Source organism: Chinchilla lanigera, unplaced genomic scaffold, assembly GCF_000276665.1.
Source record: "Chinchilla lanigera isolate Chin_1 unplaced genomic scaffold, ChiLan1.0 scaffold00031, whole genome shotgun sequence".
Taxonomy (NCBI): domain Eukaryota; kingdom Metazoa; phylum Chordata; class Mammalia; order Rodentia; family Chinchillidae; genus Chinchilla; species Chinchilla lanigera.
In genome coordinates this window covers 20,887,908-20,912,911 of record NW_004955432.1, presented here as the reverse complement: position 1 = coordinate 20,912,911, position 25,004 = coordinate 20,887,908, and the positions used below count along the sequence as shown (strand labels likewise).

The following is a 25,004-nucleotide window of genomic DNA, read 5'->3' as shown; positions in this document are numbered from 1 at the left end:
CAAATGTATGATTTATTTTATCCATACAAAATTTAATTTACATATCATATTATATATGTATATAATAATTTCTGTCAATTAGTTGTCCCATTCTATTTTTAAAAGAAATATGTATTGTGGTTGTCTATTGTTATTTCTTTCATATATGTGAAACTTTTAACTATAAAATAGAGCTATTATTGCTACATTATAAAAAGCTTGACCGGAAACTTTACATTTATCCCTGATTTTTGTAGCAGTACACAACAAAGACATCCCCAAAATAAGCATAGTAATTCTCGGCTGTGTTCTGAGCATGTGGATTTCAGCTTTAGAATCCATAATACTTCATATTAGAACATGATGAGTACCGGATTTGGTGACTATCAGAGTGATAATAGAGGTAGGGCCCCCAACCTTGGTGGTTCACAGCTGGGCCACCCCCAAGAGCCTCACATGCGCCTAGGTGAGGGCATGGCAGGGGATGGGGTTGTGGGTTCACGGCTGACTTGGGTTAGGAAGGGAGGTCTGTGGAAGGGGGCCCTGGGGCTGTGGCCTGGAAGGGTTTATCTTCTTCCCCGGCGCCTCCCTTCACTCTGTCTTGCTTCCTGCTACCTCTCCCGCCGTGCCCCTCTGCCGTGTCCTACCTACTGCGCTTAGGCAGCCTAGCACGGGCTGTAACTGTGAGTCACAATAAACCTCTCCTCTACGCTGCAGAAGCCCGGTACTTTTTCCCAGTGACAAATAAACCAAGATACTGACTGTGATGAACATATACGTACGTAGCCAGAAGGTAACCGTCATCAAAAATTGTTCAATTAAAATCTGAAGATCAGAAGGCAAACACCAGTTCTGGGGCGGTATAATGCTCACTGCTTTGTCTGCCTTCCTGCAGCAGCAGTAAAAGACGAACGTGAGAGGAGAAGCTAACGGGTAAGGAACCGCAGGATGAGGGGTGACTCACCCCCATGAAAGTCTTCAGCCGCTCCAAGAAATACTCATTGAGGTCATCGGGAAAACCACTGGCTTTATTCACAGAGGGACATACATCTTTTTTTTTTTTTCTTGTCTTGCACAGAAATGAGAAGGTAAAGAGAAATTAGCCTAAGTAAATAAATAAGAACTAGGCAAAACTGCACCTGGAACAGGGAACAAGTAGCACCTATGTTCACTCTTAGAGCTGTGTGTCCTTGTGACAGCCACTGAGCGCTTCCAAGGGGCCATCCGTGTTCCGAGGGAGGTGTCCACTCTCCAGAAAGTGTTCATTTCGGAGAGCTCCCTCCCCGGATTCTGAGAGGCAAGCTGCACGACTTAGGGTGTTTCATTGTTAGATGAAATATTTTTGGGCCTTTTGGTTCATTTTACAAAGAGATGCTCCAGTTACACCTGTTATTTTTAAATTCTGGAAAGTAAAAAGTAAGCTAGAAGTTGAACTTTAGGTTTTAACATATTTGTATTCTTTAAAAATAATCCATATCCAGTCGCAAAAGTATGCCAAACAGAAACACAGAGATTAAATATTTATGAACCCTATTTTCCTTTCATAAAACCTATTTGCACTTTTGGTCTATGCTCTTCCAAAGTTTAGTGACATATTTTTAAAACATTGTTCTTGCCAATAGCTAATTTTCTATATCAATGATTTAAGCTGCAATTCTTACTCTGGGATATCAGGCTGCTATAAATTCACCAATAAAGTCATCAGCCCTGTAGCATGCAGCTTTGTCTTTGTAATGTTATGTGCAAATCTAAATATTTTCAGAAATAATCTTATAGGACTGTACGTGTTTTCTACACTTTTCCAGTTTTTACAATTTCCTCTTTAAAAAATTGTGTAGTTTAATTTCCCACACTTCAGTTGTGAGCTTATATTTACATATCCAACAAATTCCACATCAAATTTTTAAATTCTGCATCAAATATATATGACCTTTGTAATTTAAATCTACATTATTTTAATAACTGATTTTGCTTTAATGATTGGTAGTATTGTTTTTAAAATTTTAATTTATGCCCTTAATCTATATTGTTTGTCAGGAACAGTTTAATATTAATATTAGTCCTTTGTTACCTATACTTTTCCCCCAAGCTTAGTAAACTTCTAAATAATGAATTTTTAAGTTTAGAAGTTGGCATTTGTTTTTTTAGCCCAGTTTTATATAATAATCAACCTTTCAAATAATTTCTGTTGTAAGGATTTTAAATACAAAAAGTGGTAAAATTCTCACTGTAATCTCAAGTAGGTTATCTCAGTTTTTCCTTTTACTGAGCAGAAACACACAGAAACGGTGGGGATTGGAAATAAGCCATCAGCAGGTACTGGGACCTAAGACAGAGCTTCCCGTCAGAGGTGAGACCAGAGACATGAAAGCTGCCCAGCAGGAGGCAGAGCCCTGAAGGACACACAGAAGGCAGAGGAGTCCGTGAAACAGGGCTGGGTACAGGAGTGAGTTACTGAGGGGGAGACTTCGCTCTTTCTCCAGCTTCCCTCCGTCAGCGCCTCCTCAGACGCAGCTCAGCAGGAAGGTGGCTGACACGGAACTTGTGAAGTAAGAGGTCAGTGTGGGCAAGGAGAGGAAATTCAAGCTGCAGGTGAAATGACAACACACACACACACACACACACACACACACACACACACACACACTAAGTCCTGGCATATTGGTGTATCATTGGATCTTTCTATTCCAGTAGTAATGATACAATAATATTTGATTGTTCTTCTTTTATTTTTGCTATGTATATATTGAACTTTTCTCTCATTTTGTAATTTTTTTAATATATTTTTGGAAATTTTTCCCCATTAACTCTTCTAACAAAATCTAGAATCAGTTTTTTCCAAAATTGTAAAACAATTATAATTAAATATAAAGCTTAAGGTCTAAAGAATAGAAACTGATTTAGAAGAAAAAAAGAACATGGATACTTAAATAAAATCTGTGGGAGCAGACTCTAAAGATGTTAATTCTGACCAAGTTAATAAATTTAGTATAACTCCAACAAAAACAAAAATACCATCTTCTAAGATATTTATAAAATAGTTCTGAAATTTATGGAGAAAGATGAAGACATTTTGAAAGAAAAACTTTAGATATTCATTACTGAATATAGAAATATGTTATAGAAAAATCAATTTCCACCATGCGTGTCTTACAAATGTCCTCTGTCTGAAAATGGTGCCTGGCATCTCCCAAGAGCAGTTCTTCATAGTTTCACATTGTGTATGGGAGAATATCCTTCTCTGGACACACACAGGCCATGTTAACAGGCTATGCTGACCGGCATGAGGCTAAATTACATGCTTTTTTCTAGGTTTGAGTTCTCAGATTGATGGGAGCAGGAGTATAACTTATCAAATGAAAATAAGAGCTCCAGTTGTGGGGAGATACTGAGAAGGTAAATAACAGTTAACCACTAAAACTTTGTCCTTGTATACATGTTATCTTCTTTTGTTGGTGAAATTGATTCAATAATTATCTATGTCATTGCTTTCTTTTCAAAGAATGAGTGCTTCGATTTAGTTGGAAAAACTTACCTTTCTAAACGTCAGTTTCTATCTTTATCTTAATAATGTTCACCTCCCTTTTTCAGTTTTTAATTTATTGACATTTTTCTCACTCCTTGACTGAATGTTATGTTTCTTATCTATTTACATAATAATTTTAAAATTACAATAAACCCAACTAGGCAATAGCATGATGGTAGATTAGGAATAATTATCAGGTGGATTCAGTGCTAGACAAATCTTAGCATCTTATTTCTTTCTGCTCTGCTTCCCCTTGCTGAACAATTTCCAAGTATGTGACTCATCAATACCAAGGGAGAGATATTTCATCAAATTCAAGTAGAAAGAATCGGCTTCCTATGAAATATGCAGATGAAATTGGCACCTTATGGAATAATTTTTGAACACTAAAGGTGATATGACTTAGAATCAGAAATTGGATATCCTTTGGCTTAACATCAGATAAGTTATAAAGTAAGATCAATAGGTATGATAGGCATATATAAATTTTCTCTACCAAAATAAAAATGATAATGAATCTAATTATTCATGTTGACAGGTGTTATTTAATATTCAATTTATACACTAGAGTTCTGTACTATTGTACCTCCCCTGTATTTGTGATTATTCCTCTTTAATTTATATGTGATATATTCCCTAGCTGCTCCTTAGAAAACAATAAATTGTTTATAATTCAGTGGTCACCATGGGCAGGATGAACACATCTAAGTAAAGCAGTTTATAATTCTTTTACACAGGCAGTTAATTTAACTAACAACAATGATATCCTTTGTGTCCAAGACAACAGGAGTTTCATGGAGACAACAGCTTGAAAGGGCTTACACACATATGTTTCCCAGTGACTCTGACATCACTCTTGCTGAATATTTCTGAGGAATTTCTCTGAATTGTTTTACCAGACATCACCAGGTCCTGTTAGATTTTTGTGCCCCAGAAGCTTATAAGCTTATATCCCCACATTTCAGTCTTCTGAATAAAATGCAATAATCTCATAGCAATGCTCTCCCTTTATAGTCCAGAAGTGAAAGATTTGGACACAGCTGGCTTTGCCTGTGAGTAAATGAGAAGACCCAAGATAAAAACCTTTCACTTCCCAGCACAGTCTGGCTAGAGCATCACTGAGGTTAATTTATAAAACAGAGTGCTGGTCGACCCTGATCATGCTCAACACATTAATCTTGTGTCTAAGTGAGAAACTGTGGAAAACTTTGCCTCGTTCACCTTATGCAAACAGTCCACATCAAACAAACATGAGGTAAAAATTAAAATCACATCCATAGCCCTGAAAAGTGGCTAAGAACAGAGCTGGTGGAAGCAGGTTTTTGGGGTTCAAGTCCAAGCTCTGCCCTACACAGCTCGGTGACCTTGGGTAATTTCTTCATCCTCTATGCCTCAGTTTCTGCACTTGTAAAATGTGAACAGTAATAGAAGCTGGTGACTTTTAGGTTGAAAGTGTTAATATAATATAGAGTAACAGCTGGGATTTTGCATTTCTTTTTTCATTACAGTACTTTCAGTTTTCCTTTCCCTTTAACTGATGTCTTGGGTTTTTATATAGTTGTAATATATAGTACCTGGGTACTTAAAGCAAGAAAACTGGCAGCTGAGAAAACACATAGGGAATCAGAAAAGCAAAATGATTTTAAGGCTCTGTGAATGGAGCAGTTCTCTGTCTTCAGAGGAGTGCATGAGATGCAACAGGGGCAAGGAGTAGAGTGTCTGATCCCCCAGGGGCTCAGATTCCCTTAATCTCTAGCTAGAGAAGGTAACTTGAGAAACCAGTAGGCAGAAGCATGAGGATGCAGTAACTCCTGGTGGACCAATCAGATACAGCAGGTAGGTGCGATTGCTTGGTCCAACCAAGCTAGACTGCTGCACGAGCTTCATGGGACTCTCAGGATGGTTACCCTGAAGTGCTGTATCTCCATCCGCTCCTGATTCCCAGCACCTCAGTTCACATAATCCTGCTGTGTGACTCCTCAGAGACAATCCCTGGTTGTGCACTCTAGTTTAAGAGTGGCAGAAGCAATGAGGCTAACTTTGCTGTTTTCTTGCCCATAATGTACGAGAGGGAGCTGCGGTTGCAGCCTTGATGAGAAACTAAGCATGATCCTGGACAAAAAATCCCTAGGGCAAAACCTCACGTGTAAGAAGTTCGTGACTTTTCCTACCATATGCAGGTAAACACACAGGAGATTGTGCAGTTCAGTTATTTCTAGCTACTGTTTTTCTTGCCAAAAGCGACTGACTACAGAGGACTTTCTTAATGTTATAGCACATGCTTACCCTTCAGACCAGAGAGGCAGAGAAGAGGCTAGAGGTTTAAAGTCTTAGCACACTGCCAGCCAGCCAACAAGTCTTTAATAAACGCTACTTGTTGTTTTATCACCATTCTTATTATGATTATTGAAGAGAAGGACAGAAGGAATTAACTATGGAGAACTTTTAAAGAGCTTTAGAGGAATCAAGTTTTTTACCTGGCATTATGTATTATAGTCTTGACAGAACCAGTTGGTACTTAAACCGAATGGAACAGTTTCACCAAAATAGGAACAGTTTGGAGACAAAGTAAAAATGTCACTGTCTGGGCATTTCTTTAGACCCCTGGAGACTCATTTCCACCTTTGCCCTCCATAATCCATTTAGTCCTTAACTCATGGGATTTCTCCAGTTGGTAGACACTTGTGGTTCCAGACCCACTTGACTTGGAATTTTGGCAGACACGTCTCATTTTATTGTATGTGGACGTGTTCACAAGGATTCAAGTTGTCTTTCAGGAATGGCTTATAAAGCACAACATTGTCCCCAGCACTGCCTTTGATAGCCCTAAGTGGGTCCTTAGGAAACAACCATAATAAGCCACAGAAAGATGGCCCTCCTCGGGGAAAAATATCTCTGCAGCAACAGTGCGGACTCCCCAGGATTACCAATTTCTTACCCCAGGAAGGTGAGAAATCTACATAGCCTCAGTAGAGACTCCATTCGAGGAACAATGGGCAGGGCTTTGATCATTCCTCCGTAGAGAAGATTTGGGTATGTCTACTCGAGCCCCACTGCCTCATGTTCACAATTGTTTGTGTTTAGTTTAATCCTTTCCTGTTGCTCTTGAAGGCCCCAAGTTTTAGATTGCATCTCCCTATTTCATCACAACTTGGGTGCTGAAAGTGGGAAAAACAATGAGGCGAAATCCCTTAGTCAATGTTCCAAGCAGGAATTTTCCTTCTGTGAGGTCACATGCCTCAAGCAATGGATCCTTCAGGAATCTACTTGGGACCTTATTTTAGGATGGTCTGCTTTGTTGATTTTTAAAAGTTGGGAGCAGGCAGACCTAAAAAGCAAAAATCATGACTTCTGATTACATCGTCTGATCCTCTCCTTATTGGCAGGGATAACTCCCAAGACCCCCAGTGTAGCCATACAAGACAAACAACGCCCAATCTTGTGGCTAAGGTGCCCTTTCATAACACTTGGACTCATGGCAAAGTTGAATTTATACATTAGGCACAGAAGGAGATTAGTAACAGTACTGAATAGTAAAATAGAACAATTATACCAGTGTATTATAATCAAAATGAATGTGGTCTCTCTCCAAATATCTTCCAGCACTGCACTTCCCCCACCTTCACCTTGAAATGCAAGGGACACAAGGTCGTGGTTGGCTGTGGGTAACTGAAACGGAGGACAGGGAACCGGAGAGATGTGGGTGGATGACTGTCTTCTCTTACTATCTTGTGCATGCAGACCTTAAGATTTCTCTTATAATATCAACTATTTCCTTAATAGTTTTATGGTAATTTGTAATTACTTTGTTGATTTGATTGTTGTCCAGTTTGCTTCATAAAATTGATGAGGTCACACACTAACTTTCCAGCTACTAATACAAAGTCAAATAGCAGTGTGTACTGTGCAAGATATAAAATGATCCTGGCCCAAGTACTTCGCGTCACATTTGGAGACAAGCAAGTGCATTTGGTAGTATTTTTTGATGTACAGGAGACAGTGCTTCTGCTCAGTACTGAAAAAACACCAGAAGTGAGCGCTAGTCCCTGAACTCTTAGGGGTTGTTTTCCCTTCTATGCGAATTTGCTTCTTTTAATAAGCTAAAAAGTGGTTCTCAGCCTTAAGTGCACATCCGAATCACCTGGGGAGGTTTGTAAACTCCCAACGCCCGGGCCATGCCCGCATTAATTATTCAGAATGCATATGCTTACAGTCCTGTGGCAGATTACAAAGTGCATGAAAATGGAGAATTACTGTGTATGTCTGTGAACACTCAGGTGTGTGAGAGGAGGCCCAGCATTGAGTTCTATTTAGGAGCAAATGAAGAAGCAAAACCGTGTTTTGAGAAGGCTCATTTGGCAGCGGGATGATTTTACACGGAGTCTGAGTGACAGCAAGGAGAGCAGTTACCGTACAGTGCAGTAGATAAGAGGCAAGCGGGGCCTGAGCTCAGGTGGTGGGAAGGGCGGTATGATAGGGGGCTCTGAGGGGTGCAGGAAATGCCTGTACAAACAGCTGTACAGATTCAAAAGACTCGAGGACCGATCGCGTGTGAATGCTGCAGAAGAAACTCCAGGTCCTTGACAACTGTGCCTAGCCTGAATCCAAGAGCAATTGGTTACCCACATGGGGTAAATTAACACTTTGAATGACAGTGTGCCAATTTGCAAATTACTTCTTTCAGAGCATTAATGACAAGAGTATAATCACCATGGCATTATTTTTATTGGCATTAGCGTTGATAAATATTTCATGAGCAACCAAAAATTACAGTGCCTATACTTGGAAGAATCTTGTTCCAAAATATGAAATCCAGACCTTGGACTATCACCACTGCCAAAATTTCTCTAAATATTTATAAATAAAGTAATAATTCATTTGAGTAGCAGATTAATTGAGCTGAGTTGCAATTATGCTTCATGTTAAGTAGTTTTGCTTATGTAATTATAAACTGGAGAGCTTGAAGAATTGAGCAGCACGAATTCTAATAACAATGTTACTGTAACATGGGGCATTTCATAAATTCTCTAGATCCCAGTTACCTTAGCTATCAACAGAAGGAAAACAGTATTTTCTCCACCTGGCAGCAATAGCCTAAATCAGATACAGTGTGCCTTATTATAAGTTTTCAAGTTTAAAAAATATAGAAAGTGATATGATGTGGAAAGTGATACAGTTTCAAACAGGGGATCCAATGTCCTCTGATTTGGTCTCCATTCCATAGATGTATGCTATGGTCTGAATGTCCGTTTTTCCCCCACAAACTCACTTTAAAAAATCCTAAACTCTAAGGCTAGGATACTCCAAGGCAGTGGTGGAGAACCTATGGCATGGATGTTATTTGTTTTTGCTCTTTAGAAAAAAGATGTTAATATGTGAGGCTTTTTTTGTTCTCAACTAGAACCTCAGTATTCAGGTTTAAGTGTCGGAACTTTGTGATAAACAAGGGCGTTTGGAGCTGCAGTGTGGGCCCTCATGTCTGGAAGGTTCACCATCATGGCCCCAAGGTACTAGAAAATTAGGCCTTCTCCTCAGGGTTTGGATTAGTGCCTTTCTGAAACAGGACTGAGGGAGGTCATGACCCCTGGCATCCTGTGGGAGCACAGCAAGAAGGTGCCATCTCTGAAGCAGGAAGGACACCATCACCAGATACTCAATTTGCCAACATCTGGATTTTTCCATTTTCTGGAACAAATACAAATAATTTCTACCCAATTTATGATAGGTTGCTATAGCACAACAAACAAAACCGGGGTGTGGGTTAGACCAACAGTTGCTATTTATTTCTAGCTCTAGACTTCAGTATTGAATTTCATGGAGTATAACACTTTTGGGAGAATGGGAATAACAAGATGACAAAGAAAACTAATGCACCGCAGCTATTCATATATATATTTATATTTTGCCTTCCTTCTTTCTTTTTTCTTCTTTCCCTCATCCCAGTCATTTGAGCAATTCTTCGAGCAATTCCTTTCCCTTTTCTATCATTTATTGTACTTTTTGAGTTTTACTTATTCCTTCAACCACTGTTAATTTGTATTATTTTGTCTTGAAACCCTGTATCACTTTAAATGTGCTTGCTTCGGTTGTTTTGTTTGTGATACTGGAATGCTGCTATTGTTCTATTTTTTGTCTGTTTGTGTCTCATTTGCTACTCTTTTTAAAGTAAAAAAGAAAAAAGAAAAAAAGAAAACTAATGCACTGAATTGGTAGCAAAGAGAAGACAGTAACCCAGATCTAAAAAGAAAAGCTGAGCCATGCAATGACCCTGGGGCCTTCCTTATCCGTTGGTTATACGCAAGTTCCTGGACTCTGAGATGATTCAGGGTCTCCCTGTGATAGTTTTCAGAATATTTTCTGATCGGAGTGACCTTGCTGTCATTCAGGTTGGGCCAGGCCTTTATTTGAAAGGCATCTTTAATATAACTTAGAAGAAAGCTTCTCTTAGGAGAGAAGTGTGCTTTATACAAAGGTGAAGTATGTGGTGAAGAAGGCACTTTATTCTGTGGCATTTTGCTGATCCCTTTGTCACCTTAACTGTTTGGACATGTAAGTAAAATACTTTAACGATTTAGGAGGGTTGAGTTCCTGGACAGCAGCAGTAAAGCCTGGCAGGCACAAGAACAACTCAGTTTTTCATTTGAAGCTTCTTGAATGCCATAATCCCAGAGAGAAGCAGTCACCTCATCAGCCTGTAGTGAATATTTTCTCACCACTGGAAGAGGCTGGGCCAAATTTCTCAAGGAATCATGAGGTGAACTGGACAAAATAAGCCAAGTCATCAAACATCAGCAAGACAGATATGAATGAATGGTGAAGACCATTTCCCAGACGCATGTCATGTAGACAAGCAAGCCAAGCAAGTTGTGGATTATATAAAATGCAAATGAAAATGATTAGCGTCAGACCGTTGTTCACAGAGAGTTTTCTTTGGGCAGGGTAAGATTAAAAATAGAATCTTTAAGGGCTGGGTACTGAAGTCTGGTAAAAATGTCAAAGTTATTTCACAGGAATGGTGTGAACAGCTGATGTCACTAAACTTGCAGGAAGTAAATAATTCCACAAATACTTACTGGGTCCCTATTATTGGCTTTGGAAGAGCTCGTATCCTGGAGAAAGAAAAGCCCTATTAACATAGTAAAGTAGATAATATGTCAGAAAGGAATGCGTAGTAGCCAGAAAGGAGAAGTAGAGTAAGGGTTTGGAATTTGGGGTTTACCGAGGGGAGAAATAGAACAGGCGGGGTAAACCTTAGGTGCAGAATGACTCCTAGGAAAGGACTTGAGGAATCTGAAAGCCTTGGCTCGGGGACACGGGAGGCACTTTCCAGGCAGCCGCCGCAACGCAAGGTGAAGTGCTGAGATGAGGGAGGTCTTGCTGAGGAATGCTCAGGGGCGTATCTGGATGGAAAGCAGGACGGGATGGGGGAACCCGAAGTTAGGGTGTGGAGTCGAAGTCATCAGATACTCCAGCTGGAACCGGAGATCATAGAGCTTTGTCTTTTCTGGGGTCTTAGGCAGAGAAATGACGTTACTGGTCCTGAGGTATCGGAACTGTTCTTGAGACTGGACTGGAGATGGAGAAAGCTAACCTACCCAGAGGCTGTGGAGGTATAGAAAAGGAGGGCGGCACATTCCCGTCCTCCAGCCTGAGCTCTAATTTCTTGCCTCCAAATACCTGCCACTTTCCACTTCGTCATGTGTGCTATACTCAAAGCGATGTTTCCACAGTTTACCCTGTCACCACCCAGTATAATTGTCTCAGTCATGAGTCTGCAAGTCTGGCAGCGGAATTGGCTCAAAGCAGAGCCGCTCTGATTCATAGCTCCTTACCCATACATCCTGGCAGCCTTTGAAAGGTTTCAGTGGTTCCTTCAAAACATCTCTTATGTAAATTATGCCTTCTCCTTCCCGCACCCACCGCCTAAAATGAAGAACACTTCATCCCTCTGCTCCTGGGAGGGTTGCACAAGACGTGCCCCACCCCTCCTCTGTCCTACCTGACTCATAAGCGTGCTTTTCATTGGCATGACCATTTCAGAAGTCTAAGCTAACAGCTACGGAAAAGGGACTGGTAAATGTGAAAATACTGTTCTAAATGAATAATCAATAGAAATGATTTAATTTTATTTGAAAGCTTAAATCACAAAAAAAAGAAAAAAAATCACAAAAAAAAGAATTAACTTTTTTTTTCTTTTTTTTCAAATTAAGGCCCATGTTGCCATATTTGAGTCACAAGAGTTGTTTCCAGGGTGGACATTCGGTGTCCTTTGTGCAGGTCAAATAGGTATAGCCTGTGTGAAAAAAAAATCTCGTAATAACTATTCAAAGGCTTTAAAATATCTCATTAGCAATATAAATTTTTGCTCATTTTTTTCTTGTTTTTCCATTTTCATAAGGATGGGTGATATATTTATAAAGAGTTTTTTTTCCCAAAAGATTAGTTATAGAAAATTGGAAATTACTTAATTATTCAATAATAGATTTTTATTAAGAAAATATGGGATGTCCAATAATTGTTGCATAACTCTTGAATGACTATTTCTTGAAAATATTTCAAACCATAGTAAAACACTTATGGTTGACAGTAAAATTTTATAAAATCTAAAATTACAAATCCAGAATGTATTAGGTTTCTGTTGTCCCGATAACAACATACCACAAATATAACATTCATTTATGATGCTCTTGTTCTGGGGATCAGAAGCCTAAAGAGGGTCTTACATGGCTAAAATCAATATGTTAGTAAGACTATGTGCATTTCTAGAAGGCCTAAAGAAGAACATATCTTTGCCTTGTCTTATTTCTTGTTATTCTTTCTCTCACATATCCTTGGATCTTCAAAACTAATAATAGCTTAGTTTATTAACCAGATTAGTTTATTAGCAAATAAAGCCACTGGCATTCTTAATTTTCCCTTGCCATGTAATATGTAATTTGGCAATATATAGTCAGGCATATTCTCAGATTTCAGTGATTAGGATGCAGACATATTTGAGGCCAATTATTTTTATATATCAGCATGTTTTAATGGTTTATAAGCTATAAATACTTTTATACATATACAATTATTTAAAGAAAACATTTAAAATACCAACATCCAATCCCCATGATTCGATAACAAGCACTTGCATTTTTTTCCTTATAATATTTCTATCTTTCAAATTAATACAACAAAGATTATGATCACAAAAAGTGAATTAAAGTTATTTAATGATTTTTTTTACTATTTCATCAATCTAAATTCCTTTCTATGACTTTTAAGGTCAAGATTTTCCAGGTTATTTATTTATTTATTTATTTATTGCTTTTTCTCCAGTACCAGGAATCGAACTTTCGACCTTGCACTTGCCAGGCACGCGCTGTGCCGCTGAGCTAAGTCCCCAGCCCCTTTCCAGGTTATTTAAATAAGTTTTTCACCGGCAGATTCCCATCTCTCTTCTCACCTCTCTGGTCTCCTTTTACTAGTTTTCCTTTATAAATACCAAGTAAACTTCAAGGCGTAGAATCTTAACTAAAAAACTTCCTTGGATCATTAGGGCTTTGCTTCCTCTAACATTTTACAAAACAATCTGCAGTATGAAATTCAACCATTTGCTCACCGCTTAGCTTCAGAAGCAGGTATTTACTTGGTTTCACTAGTGTAACGTGACTTTTTGAAAGCGAGTAACAGCATGTCCTGAAATGCCCTTATCTTGATTGTTTTTTGAGACTTACTAACAAAAACACTAGTTGAGTTATGCTTCTGAGATGTCAGCACTGTATTTCTTTGACTCGAAATTGTTTTCCTTTTCTGTTTTATTTTCACAATGAAAACTGTTTTGCATATGAAAATCCATTTTTTTCACTCTCTTGCCACGAAATGCCTCACTTTTGTCTATTTTAAGTCTCTTTTCTATGATCTCCTTTTCCTCCTTACCGATCCTTTTCCCCAGCCAATATACACAGCTAGGCTGCCTAAAATTAGAGGAAAATTCCCACAACTCTGTATTCCCTTACATTTTCTCTTCTCATCCATGGCCAGCCAAACCAAAGCAAGATCACTAAAGAACTTCCATCCCCTTTTCTGTGGTCGTAGTATTCTTTGCACTGAATTTGGAAAATAGAAAAGAGTATTAAGAAAAACACTAAAAATGCGTGTCATCCGACCTCTGGGGTGGGCTGTTCACTTTGCCTGTGTCAAGTTCTTTAGCTTTCTCCCAGTGCTGGCTTTGGGCCCTCCCAGTCCACCTTCACCCATCCAACAGGCGACCAGTGACAGCAGGGACTTCCCAAAGCTAACGTAAGTAGACTCTTTCTGACCTTCTCAGTACCTAGCCGCTCGGCCCTGCTCAACAGTGACCGTAACCTGGTCCTTGATAAGCTCCTCTGACTTTGAAAACGTTCTCCTAACTAGATTCTAGTCTCATGAACTGTGTCCTCACGCTTCCCATTGGGACAATGATTCTCAAATATGGCTATAAAAGGTAAGGTCTTGGTTATTTTTCTCTCGTCGCTGAGACAAAATACCTAACACCCAAAAGTAAGGAAGGAAAAGTTTGTTTAGCTCACAGGTTGTGGAGGTTTCAGTCCACAATCAGCTGGTTCCAAGACAGGGTGGCACAGCACAGGGCAACAGCTCAAGGCAGCAGAAGACAGCAAAGGCAGCAAGAGCAAAGCGGGGGAGCAAGCCTCTTCTCCCTTGTACACAGGCTCTCCAACCTAGGATGAATCCTTTACGGCCACACCCACGCCATCTCCGTGCCCTCCTCTTGCACAGGCTCAGGATGTTCACAAAGTGAGGACCCTGGCCCCCTGCTGAGTCCCTTAATTAAGCTTCTAAACTTGTCAAGTTGGCACAATGTATCCACCATTGCAGGTACTTTCTACAAGGGACAGAATGTCCTATATCTGCGCTAAGATAGCAGCAACTAGGCACATGTGGTGACTGGAAATATAAAATATTTACTGCAACAGAGCAACTATATTTGACTTTAATTTAAGTAGCTACATGTGGCTTGTGGTTAATATCAGACATCAGTGGTCTATAAAACATATGTCAGTTCCCTCCCCCATTGGCAAGCAGTTACTGAACGCAACAACCCTAAGCGTCACCTGAATAGCTTGTTTACAGTGTTGATTCCAGAGTTTCATTTATTTTAAAGCCAGGAACCTACTGATGTAACAGTGATTATTCTCCCAGAATCTGAAAGGGCTATAAGAGATGGCTTTTCTTTTGCTGTCAGGATTAACAGAGGCAAGCAGTAGAAGACAGTAATAGTTTAACAGAGGCTCAAAAGGCGATTTGATAAGAAACGAACCCCACTCCTATCACCCATACCTCAAGATTTATTGATTCATGTTTTAAACAGTGTTTCGAGCACTTTCTTATTTCCAAGACTTGAGATGTTGAAATTCAGATCTAGGAACGAAGACCGTTTCCCACTACCAATTTTAAACAAAGAACTTAACGTGACACATAGTAGAAACATATAGTCCACTCTATTGTATGTTGAAAACTTATATAAACAACATATGTAGGCCAAATCTCTGTGGATAAGGCCCAATAATATTATTTCTAACTCTCAGGTGATTCCAATGGAAACTGTTGCTAAAATTTAGAGTACAGATTCCCTGTTCAGTTACAGAGAAACTTTTCATGTTCTAATCCTTCCAATTCTCCAGTTTCCTCTTGTGTATTACAAACACATCCTTCCCACCATCCTTTCTCCTATTTCATCACTCCATAATAAACTCCTTGAGATGCAGGAACTGGTCTTACTCATTGAGAACTTTTTCTGTGCCAGATACCTGTCCCATGAATGTTCATTTCATTTTGGGGGGGTACTGGGAATCGAACTCAGGACCTTGCACTTGCCAGGCAGGCACTTCTGCCGCTGAGCTATATCCCCAGCCATTTGTTTCATTTTTACACCACTTTAGGAAGTTAGTATGTCCTTTACTGTTTTGTTTTGTTGTGGTTTCTGTTTGCTTTGTTTTGTTTTTGTTTTCATGTTACACTGAGCATTGAGTCCAGAGTGTTTGCACTGGACCACATCATGAACTTATTTATTTATTTAATTTTATTTTGAGACACAGTCTAAGTCCCTAAGTTGCCCAAGGTATGCTGGAATTTGTAATTCTCATGATTCCGCCTCCCGGAGTGCTGCAGTTAGAGTTGTGTGTCACCCTGCCTGGATGGCATTCATTGTTTTATTGATTTAAAGAAATTCACCTTAGTTTAAGTAATTTATTCACTGTAATATGAGCAATAATTAGCATATAATAGATACTACGTGCAAGAGCACCAAATTAGGTATGCAAAAAGCAGCATGACTAGATCCAGAAAAACTTGATCTGATTTTTTAAAAACTTCAGAAATCCAACATGCAACACCATTTACTAAAATTAACAAGTATGTGTACTAATTCAGTAAGACACATTTACCAGAATATATGCAAAGATGATTGAATGGGGAGAGAAAGAGAAGGGAGGATATGCATAAAAGGGAATAGGTGAATAGGTAACACAAAGAGGGATTCACTGGAACCAATTAGAACATGCTATTCCCCGGGGATGGGTAGGAATAGGAGGGAAAGAGAGAAAGACACATGCGTGTTGCAAGGTGCTAAGAAGAGCAGCTGTGAACTACTGTCCGATGTTGTTGAATATAAAACTAAAATACTTTCCGTATATCACTAAATCCAATGACTAGGTATCAAAACGATATTTTCACACCATCTCTCTTTTTACTGACAATCTCTAGCGAGCTGGAAGAACAGGGAATTTTGTCAGTTTTTAGTTTACTCAGTGTTTATTTTCTAGATGTCTTAGTTCTCTATTGTGTGCTTATTTTTAAGCATTGTTTCCCTTAGAATCAAAATCTCTGAAAAGGAAAGTTGTTAGTCCTTAATTTGCTTGGTACAGTCCTTAATTTATTCAATTGACAAAATCCTGTCCATATCTTTGTCTCCGAGAGATATGTGTCAGACATTGTTCTATTTTCTTTCATGCATGTAAGATATTTCTGATGAGTATGAAAAATAAAATAGATAGCTTCCTCAGGGCTGATATTTTACCATCAAAGATTATGGGGTAGTATAAAATTTAGTCCTTATACTTAGAACAATCAAATGTACTTAGTACACGTAGATTGTTTCAATTACATCACCTCAGCCCATCATTCCAGAAAAATCTACTGGAAAAAAAATGATTAAACCTTAGCTGTGGGCAGCAGGAAGTGATAGTAGAATGATATTGCATACAAGGTATTTGATCCACATTAGCTCATTTTTCTATTGTCAACATTTTACTTTCCTTGATGTTCATCTGAATATATATTTCTCGCCATAACGACTGGCAAAAAGGGAATATTTAAAAAGCGACATGTGGTTCAAAAAAAAAAAAAAAAAAAAACCCTAACATTCTTCCGGCTTTGTTGTTGTTGACTGACTAGATCTGGTTTTAATACCGACTGGAATTTCCAAACATGAACCTGGGGGCAAGACAGACAGCAAAAGTCAACATAGTTCCCAAGGTATTAAAACCATCTAAAGGAAGTTCTAGTATTTCCTTACGCACACACAATGCAAAATGAATCAAAATATGATGTCATGCTTTATTGAAGTATTTATTTTCATTACAATTCACAGTTCTTCAAGGTCAAAATGACACTAGTCTTATTAGAAAACACGGGATTTGAGTTACGTAAATCATTCTTTACTGTTTAGAAAACACACCATGAATTTTCATGGGACAAAATCCTAGTCACTAAATGGTATCAAAATTCAAAGAGAAGTGACAGTCATTCTTTTTTTTTTTTTTAAAGGTTTCATTGGAAAAAAGTTAACTTTTGTGGTTATATTGAAAAAAAAAAAAAAAAAAAGAAATGCAAAGACCAGTACAGCCTATCCTTTTTTTCTTTAGAAGTTGTGGAGGCCTTTTTTTTTCAGCAGTGTGATTCCCTGACATCCCCCTACTCTGCCATTCTACTAAATTCGCTCTCACATCTTCTATCCAGCCCCCTCCCACATACACAGGACAGAAGTGGAGCGAGTGCAGAAGAAAATGATGAGAGTAATGCCGAGGGAAGACAGCAGCGTGTTTAACATCACAAGATCAGAGGGAGCCCAGAAGCAGAACCTAGAAAAATCCTTTCACAGCATGCAATATAGAACAAAAATCCCCAGAAAACTCAAATACTACTATTATCATGTTTCAAAACAAGAAAGCTAAGAAAGGTGACAAAAGGACCCAAGAAAGGCTAGCACATACTTTCAGCCACCTGTGTGTCGGTGGAAAGTTTTCATCAGAACCCTTTAATTCTTCCTTTTGATGTACAAGCCCAATCAAGACAATAATACGTCCTTGAACCAGAATGAATCTGCTCTGATAGACTATCACTCTGGGTGATAAACAAAGCTTTTAAAGACATAAACTATCTCTGTAGGTGGCCTTCACTCACTCCAAGAAAGCTTTTGATTAAAATAGAAATGGATGTGGAGCAAAGTGGAATGAAGGCATACAGGAAGTTTTATTTCATTTGGAAGAAATAAACATGAAAATGAGCGCTCTTCTCTGCCTCTGCAAGGGTAGACAACGTGATCAAGGCAGCCAGCAAGGAAAAAGGAGAGAGAACAACTTCCATTCAACTGTTTCAAGACTTTTACTTTTAGCAGAATAATCAGCAAGGGTTGGACCACCTCGAATTCTTTTCTACAGGGTTCCCTGACTTGCTCTACAACAAACGGGAACATCTGATCAAGAGGCTTAGCTAGGAAAGCTGAAAAGTAAACCAGTTGCAGGCAGTTTGTGACACCTGACCTAGTGGAGACCTTTTCTGAAGCAACCTTCTCAGATGAAGAGATGAATACGGGGCGAACCAAGTGAAAGGAAGAAAAAAAAAACAAAAAAAAAAACAAACAGAAATTGAAAAACAATGGGAAATATAAAGCAGAAATTGAAGCTGGAAGCATGAAGAGAAGAAAGTCTAATGGATAAGAAATCTGACTGGCGCATAACTATAGACACCTGCAATAGAAATGGAATGTCACTGCCCAGGTAGAAATGGAAATATGGAAACCCTAGTTACTGAGTAATTTTTTAAAAATTCAATGTGTTCACGTAGGAGAATATTTTGCTGGGCCTTCAGTGTGCTTTAAACATAATTTCCTGAGGGTAATTCTCTCACAGTGATTTTGAGGGCATACTCGACAGAAACACAGCTCTTCTTCAGACTTTGTGGCTAGAATTTCTCTGTAGGAGGAATTAAAAACGGAAGGAGCCGTTACTATGCTCACTATGTAATTTCACAGCGAATGCAAGAGCAGCGAAGGAAGGTAGAGAACGCTGCCGAGTTATTTACTCCAAGTTCTCCCAAAGGGCATCTCTTTAAACATCCACAAAGACTTCAAGGCAGAGAGTAGCTGAATTTGGTGAAACTGGGTTGAGTATGGTTAATGGTTGTTTTTCTAAGAAAACTGAAAAAAATGAAAACTATAAATGAACCAGCATTTTATCTGCTGCAACTCACTGCAGGCAGATTTGATGGTTTGTTAGGCAACTGTTTTGCTATGAACTACACTGTAGAGGTAATATGAAATGTGGTTTTATTTTAAATTCACCTTTTAAAATTTTAATTGTGGAAAATTATGGAAATGTTGAAATGCCAGCCTGTAACTAAGAACACAGAATTTAAAAATTAAATGTTTTCTTCTAATTTATTGGTTTTCAATGAAATAAAAGTGAAAATAGCTAAAATACAAAAAAACTGAGTTCCAATTCTGCTGTGATTGACACAGTGGACCAAAACTTAAATCATCTGCAGCAGAAATTAACAGCTTTGGATCTGTTGTTATAACTTAGGACAAGGAAGACAAGAATAACAAATCCACACTCGTTGCACAAATCTGTTTAAACCAATGTTTTAACTTTTATCAAATAATTCCTAGCTTCAAAATTAGAAGGGCTAACAGCCACAGACACTTAGAACTACAGAAAAAATTGGTACATATCTTTAAAAGATACATATAATGTACTTCCTTATTAAAAATGTCTAAATTCTTAAAGGAAGCATCCTGGCATAAATTATACAATATTGAGAAATATGGTCTACAGAAAAAGACAAAAATCAAGACGAAAGAAGCCTAAGTGCACCAGTTAAAGACAAACAATTTTATATATTTGTATATTTTCCTGAGAGATAAAGGCAGAGCAAGAGAGCTAAACAGAGAATTTTTTAAATTTGAAAATTGGCTTTTCTTTTTAAAAAAATATGCAGTGCAAGGTGAATGGTATATTTTTATCTCTTATAATTTGTTGTAACAATGTCTCAAATTATCCACTTGGTATAGTAATTGCTATATGCTTTTTAACTGTGTTTAAATTTTTGCAAATTATCAGTTACTTTTTCCATAATGATGTCCTCCCCTGCTCTCAAACCTAAATTATCAGTAAGGATTTGTACAAAAGACAGTGGCCTGACCAGAGCTGTCCTTTAGAGTAATACTTCTCAAACATTTAAAGATTCTTTTTATGCTTTTAAAAATCATTGAAAACTCCAGAAACTTTTCTTGATGTTGGTGTTATAATTCCCCCACTAGAAGTTGAAACCAAAACAAATTTAAAGCCAACTGATTCAACAAAATGACAATGAATTCATTATATACTAAGGCAAATACATTTTGGTGAAAAATTACTTTTCAAACAAAAATGCTTAGTAAGAAAAGATTTGTTCTTTTACATTTTGGCAAATAATGTCTGATTTAATAGATGAGAATCAATCTAATATCTGATTTTGTATTCACTCTGTGGCAATATGGTATTTTCACTCAAGTACAGGGAGAAAGTACAACACTGCATGGATATATTGCTAGAAAAAACCTTATAATAGCTTGTTCTAATAATCATGAATATTTTTGATGTTCCATATGCAAAAATATTGCATATTTTTTCTTAATGCTTAGTTCCTCTAGGACTGAAGCTATGTCAATAAATTTTCATGCTGTTGCATTAAAATCCATTGACCCATCCTGCACTTCGAGCAATCTTTCACATTTAGATAATCTTGTTTAACATCTTTCATTGGCCTTTGTAATACTTGGTTCTGAGTTATACACATCTTTCAATTGTTAATACTTTTCATTATAAAATATTTTCTGATTTACACTCATTGCTGTCACTGTCAATTTAATTGTTAAAGAGATTTTAACTAAGGAGTACAAGTTGTGAAAATATTCTACTTTTCACATGAATGCACATTATTTATAATTGCAGTAAAGCCTTGATGTGACAACCTTACTTAAGCCATTTTAAAGGTAATGTCTGCTAAATACACACATCTGCGTGACTACAGATTGTCTATTAGTACTTGCTTCATGTAAAACCGGTACTGTGAGAAAGACCACTCATTCACCTCAGAACTCAGTCATAGAAGTGTTTTCCCTGAAGACAACCATCCCATTGCAGCATGCAGAAATGTTCTTCCAGTTTTGTCAAACAGCAAGTCTTGTGCCCAATACCAAGATTTTATCTTATCCAATCAATATGTATCGCGTCTCCATCAAAGACATTCTTAACTGAGAATGGCATTTTCTTTTAACACCAGCTTGTTCCGATTCAGAAGACAACAACTACTTGCACAGTGTTCCTGCCGATATCATGCTTTTCATTAAGGAAAAAAAAAGTGCTTTGCATTACTTACCACTGCTTCAGCCCTAGAAATACACGAATATCACCATGGTGGGAAAGCTTCAAACAGTCCCTTAGCATAACTATGAAAGTAGTTTCGGTCTCATGGATCCACTAAAAGTCTATGGTGGGAGCTCAGATATTCTGTGTGTAGACTGTGTATCTCCAACCCCATCTTTGGAGAATTTCTCTGATAGGGTTCCTAAAGAGTATATGCAGCTTCTCTACTCCCATTTCCCATTGTTTTACCAGATAATATTAATCTGAAGTATTCCTTTAAGGGAGCACACTACCAAAGCTGGTGATATAGCTCAGCGGTAGAGTGCTTGCCTAGCATGCACAAGCTCTGAGTTCGGTCCCCAGTACCGACAAAAAAAGACCAAACTTAGGCACAATGCCTGCCTGGCAAACGTGAGATCATGAGTTCAATCCCTGGTACCAAAAATCAAAACAAAACAAAAATAAATAAATAAAAGGGCATACCACCAAGCATTCTCCCTTTGGCCTAATCAACTATACTACCAAATAACTACTCCATATTACTACTCAAAATGGTGAAAGTCATAAAAAATGAGGAAGGACTAAAAACTGTCACAGATCAGACGAGACTGACTAGCTAGACCAACTTAAATTAACGAAGTACATTCTTAATGAGAAATTTACAAAAGTCAAATAGTGTGGAATGTAGTAATTGTAATGCTGATTAATTTAGTTTTGACAAATATGCCACATCAAATGTCAACCATGAGGGAAACGGAGAAATACACTTACTGTTTTCATTGTTTTAGTTATGGTTAGTATTGACTATCAATTTGCTTTGATCGAGACACAAGTAGAGGTGACCGGACTGTGATGCTGCTAACTTTATCCATGGACTGACCGGCGGGGCAGGGGAGCTCTAGCTGGGTGGGCTATCAGGAAGGGAAGCCTTCTTGGAGGAAGTAGGTCCCTGGGCTTGTGCTTTTGAAGAGTAAAATTTGTCCCCGCCCCTTCCTCTCTGCATGTCCTCTTCCTGTTTTCTGGCTGCCGTGAGGTGAGTCACTTTCCTCTACCACGCCGTTTCTGCCTTGGAGTCAGCTGACCACGGACAGAACCCTCTGGGACCTTGAGCCCAAACAAGGGCTTCTTTTCTCCTTCAAGGTATATTAGTGTATTAGTAGGTATATTAGTCAGAGTGATGTAAGAGAGATAGGTACAGCAACTTCCAGTAAGTCTGCAATTTTTCTCCACTTCCACAGCTTTTTTTAAAAAATGAAGTTGTTGGGAGGTTGGGGGTTGGTTAAAGCAGGTCATACTACTCCTCAGTTCAAAATCTATTGAATATCTAGCTGACACACAGTTAAAGCCCAAGGGCTTAAAATCCCTGCTAAAAGGGACAGGAACAAACTTCAGTGTCTTTCTTCCTGGGATGAAATATCCAACTCTCATAACTCAGAGGATGGCAGGCTTATTTTGGCTGAGAGTTGTACTCCATGGTTGGCCAGCCCAAGGCAGGAAAGCATGGCTGAAGGGTCTGAGAGAGGGAAAGCTACTCGCCACATCCCGGCAGGAAGGAAGCAGAGGGAGAAGGGGCTGCCCTGGAGGAAGCTGCGTCCTTCCAGGTCACACCACTACTGTTCGCTCACTAATCAGGCTCCGATTGCTAACAGCAGTCAGCATTCTCACCCTAATAGTTCAAAGCGAGCAACTTCCAAATGCCCTGCCTCTGAGCAGAGGAAACTCTTGCAGGGCATCTAGATATAAACCATAAGACTTTGTGATGTCTTTTCCTGGTGATATTTCTCTCACTTTGCTTCAGGCATGAAGAGCTCTAGACTGTTTTATGCTACATTTAACATCTGTTTGCCTCAGGACCTTTGCATTGCTTTCCCCTCTGCCAGGAACACTCTTCTGCCAGATAGCAGAATGGCTGATTCCCTTACAGTCTTTAGGTTCAGCATACTAGGAAGGGTTTATTTTACCACTCTGTATAATCACCTTCCATCCCACTCAGACAGTTATTCCTTTTATCTTGCGTTTTTCCACCTAACATCTAAATGTGTCTGTTTGCTTATTGTCTTCCTCCTGGAATGAGATATTCTTAAAAACAAAGACTTTGTTTCAACATTATGTTTCATTTTAACATTGGATCTTCAATTGATTTCATAAATTCACTCAAAACTCTTGATAATATTTAATAAAATTACAGAGTTTTTTAAAAATGTCTTTTCTTTTCAAAACAAATTAGTTGAAACTCTTATGTGTTTATTTTCAAAAGTGTTTCTCAGACCTGTACTGGTATGAGACTTCCAAAACTTTGTTGTTTTTTACCTGTAGATACTACAAGGTCCTAGAAGATTTGAGAAAAATATGGATTAAATATCAGAATGAGACTGCATTTCAAGAGCCACCATTATCACTGTATGTGTTACTAGTATGAAATAGGAATTTGACTGTTATGTCTTATAAAATCTTATGTCTCTGATAAGCTCTCTAAAGATTCTTAGCTCAAAACACCTCTCAATAGATTTTATCTTTTGAGGGGCATTATTTTTACCTATCTATAAAACACACAAACAGGCAAGAAAGAGATTTTGGGAACTTCTAATATAAACATTTAGCTAAAGGATGTAGTTTTGATGCTTCTTTAATTTTTCCCATGTGACTACATAGGTCTCCTGTTTTGTAATGTGTATATATTATATATATATTTAATTTTAATTCACTTTACCAGATGTGACAATCTCGGTAAAAACACATAATATTAGAATAGAAAGTCCTTCAAGGTCTGATTGCATTGTCCTTGGTTAATTGTGCCTAACTATCTATTCAAACTTTGAAACCTTTTTTAAAAATTACACTTTACATCATTTATAAATAACAATAGAAAATTATAGGCAATGCTGCTGTATTTTAAGTTATCATATTTCTTAAAAGACAAATGGGTTTCCTTATGTTTCCAGAATTCTGGATGATAAAAGAAAACTTTTATTGGATTCTGAGATGTGTCTAATTGCTAATTCTTACTTTTTACATTTTTAAAAAAATTTTGATGCAGAGATTATTGTAATTGGCCTGAAAAAAATAATTTTAAGTTTTTAATAATGAAACAGGTACACCTACAAACTACTAATTCCTTATCTGCCTGGCCTCCACTGACCCAGCTCTCAGAAAGCTGCTACAGGGTTCTGAGTAATTATAACTCAGTAGTGCTGAAAACAACATTTGATATATGGCAAATATAGAAATGTTTTAAAGTCATCAAATTATTAGAGCACGAAAGAAAGTTTGGGGTTGGAAATACAATCAACAGTTTCATAAAAATAACCAAATAGAAGCAAATAACCAAATTTGCTTTCCAAATAGAAGTTAAAGAACTCCATCGATTTATGTTTTGTTTTTTGGTACCAGGAATTGAACTCAGGACCTTGTGCTTGCCAGGCAGGCACCTATGCCACTGAGCTATATCCCTGGCCAACTCCATTGATTTAAACCAAGCTCCAAACTACTTGTAAACTTTAGGTGTCAGAGTATTGTCTTGTGAATGAATTACATCCTATGCATTTCAATGCTTTCTTTCCAGTCAAGGTGGCACTTTCAGTTCATTTTTTGAGCTTTTCCACTGCTTCTGATGTGCAGCAGTGTGGAAAGCAGAATATGACAGGAGGAGGAGGAAGAGGAGGGAGAGGCAAAGGGCAAGAGGAGCGGGTGACCAGAGAGAGCTACGTAGCTCTGGGGGAGAGACTGAAACAGCTACATTAAACTGTAAATGCGGGCGAGACTGTCAGTTCACCGTCCGCAGACCCAGACCTCAGATGCAGATCAGGATGCAGAGAGCTGATTTCCGCAATTCA

At 38.2% G+C, this 25,004-nt stretch overlaps 1 long non-coding RNA gene across 1 annotated transcript; it reads left to right on the top strand.

Moving 5' to 3' along the window:
• The first annotated feature begins 719 nt into the window (after positions 1-719).
• Positions 720-25,004, top strand: LOC102008342. The gene is made up of 5 exons (XR_261537.2): positions 720-912; positions 2,253-2,535; positions 3,292-3,375; positions 23,488-23,571; positions 24,734-25,004. It is a non-coding gene; the product is annotated as an uncharacterized LOC102008342 (long non-coding RNA).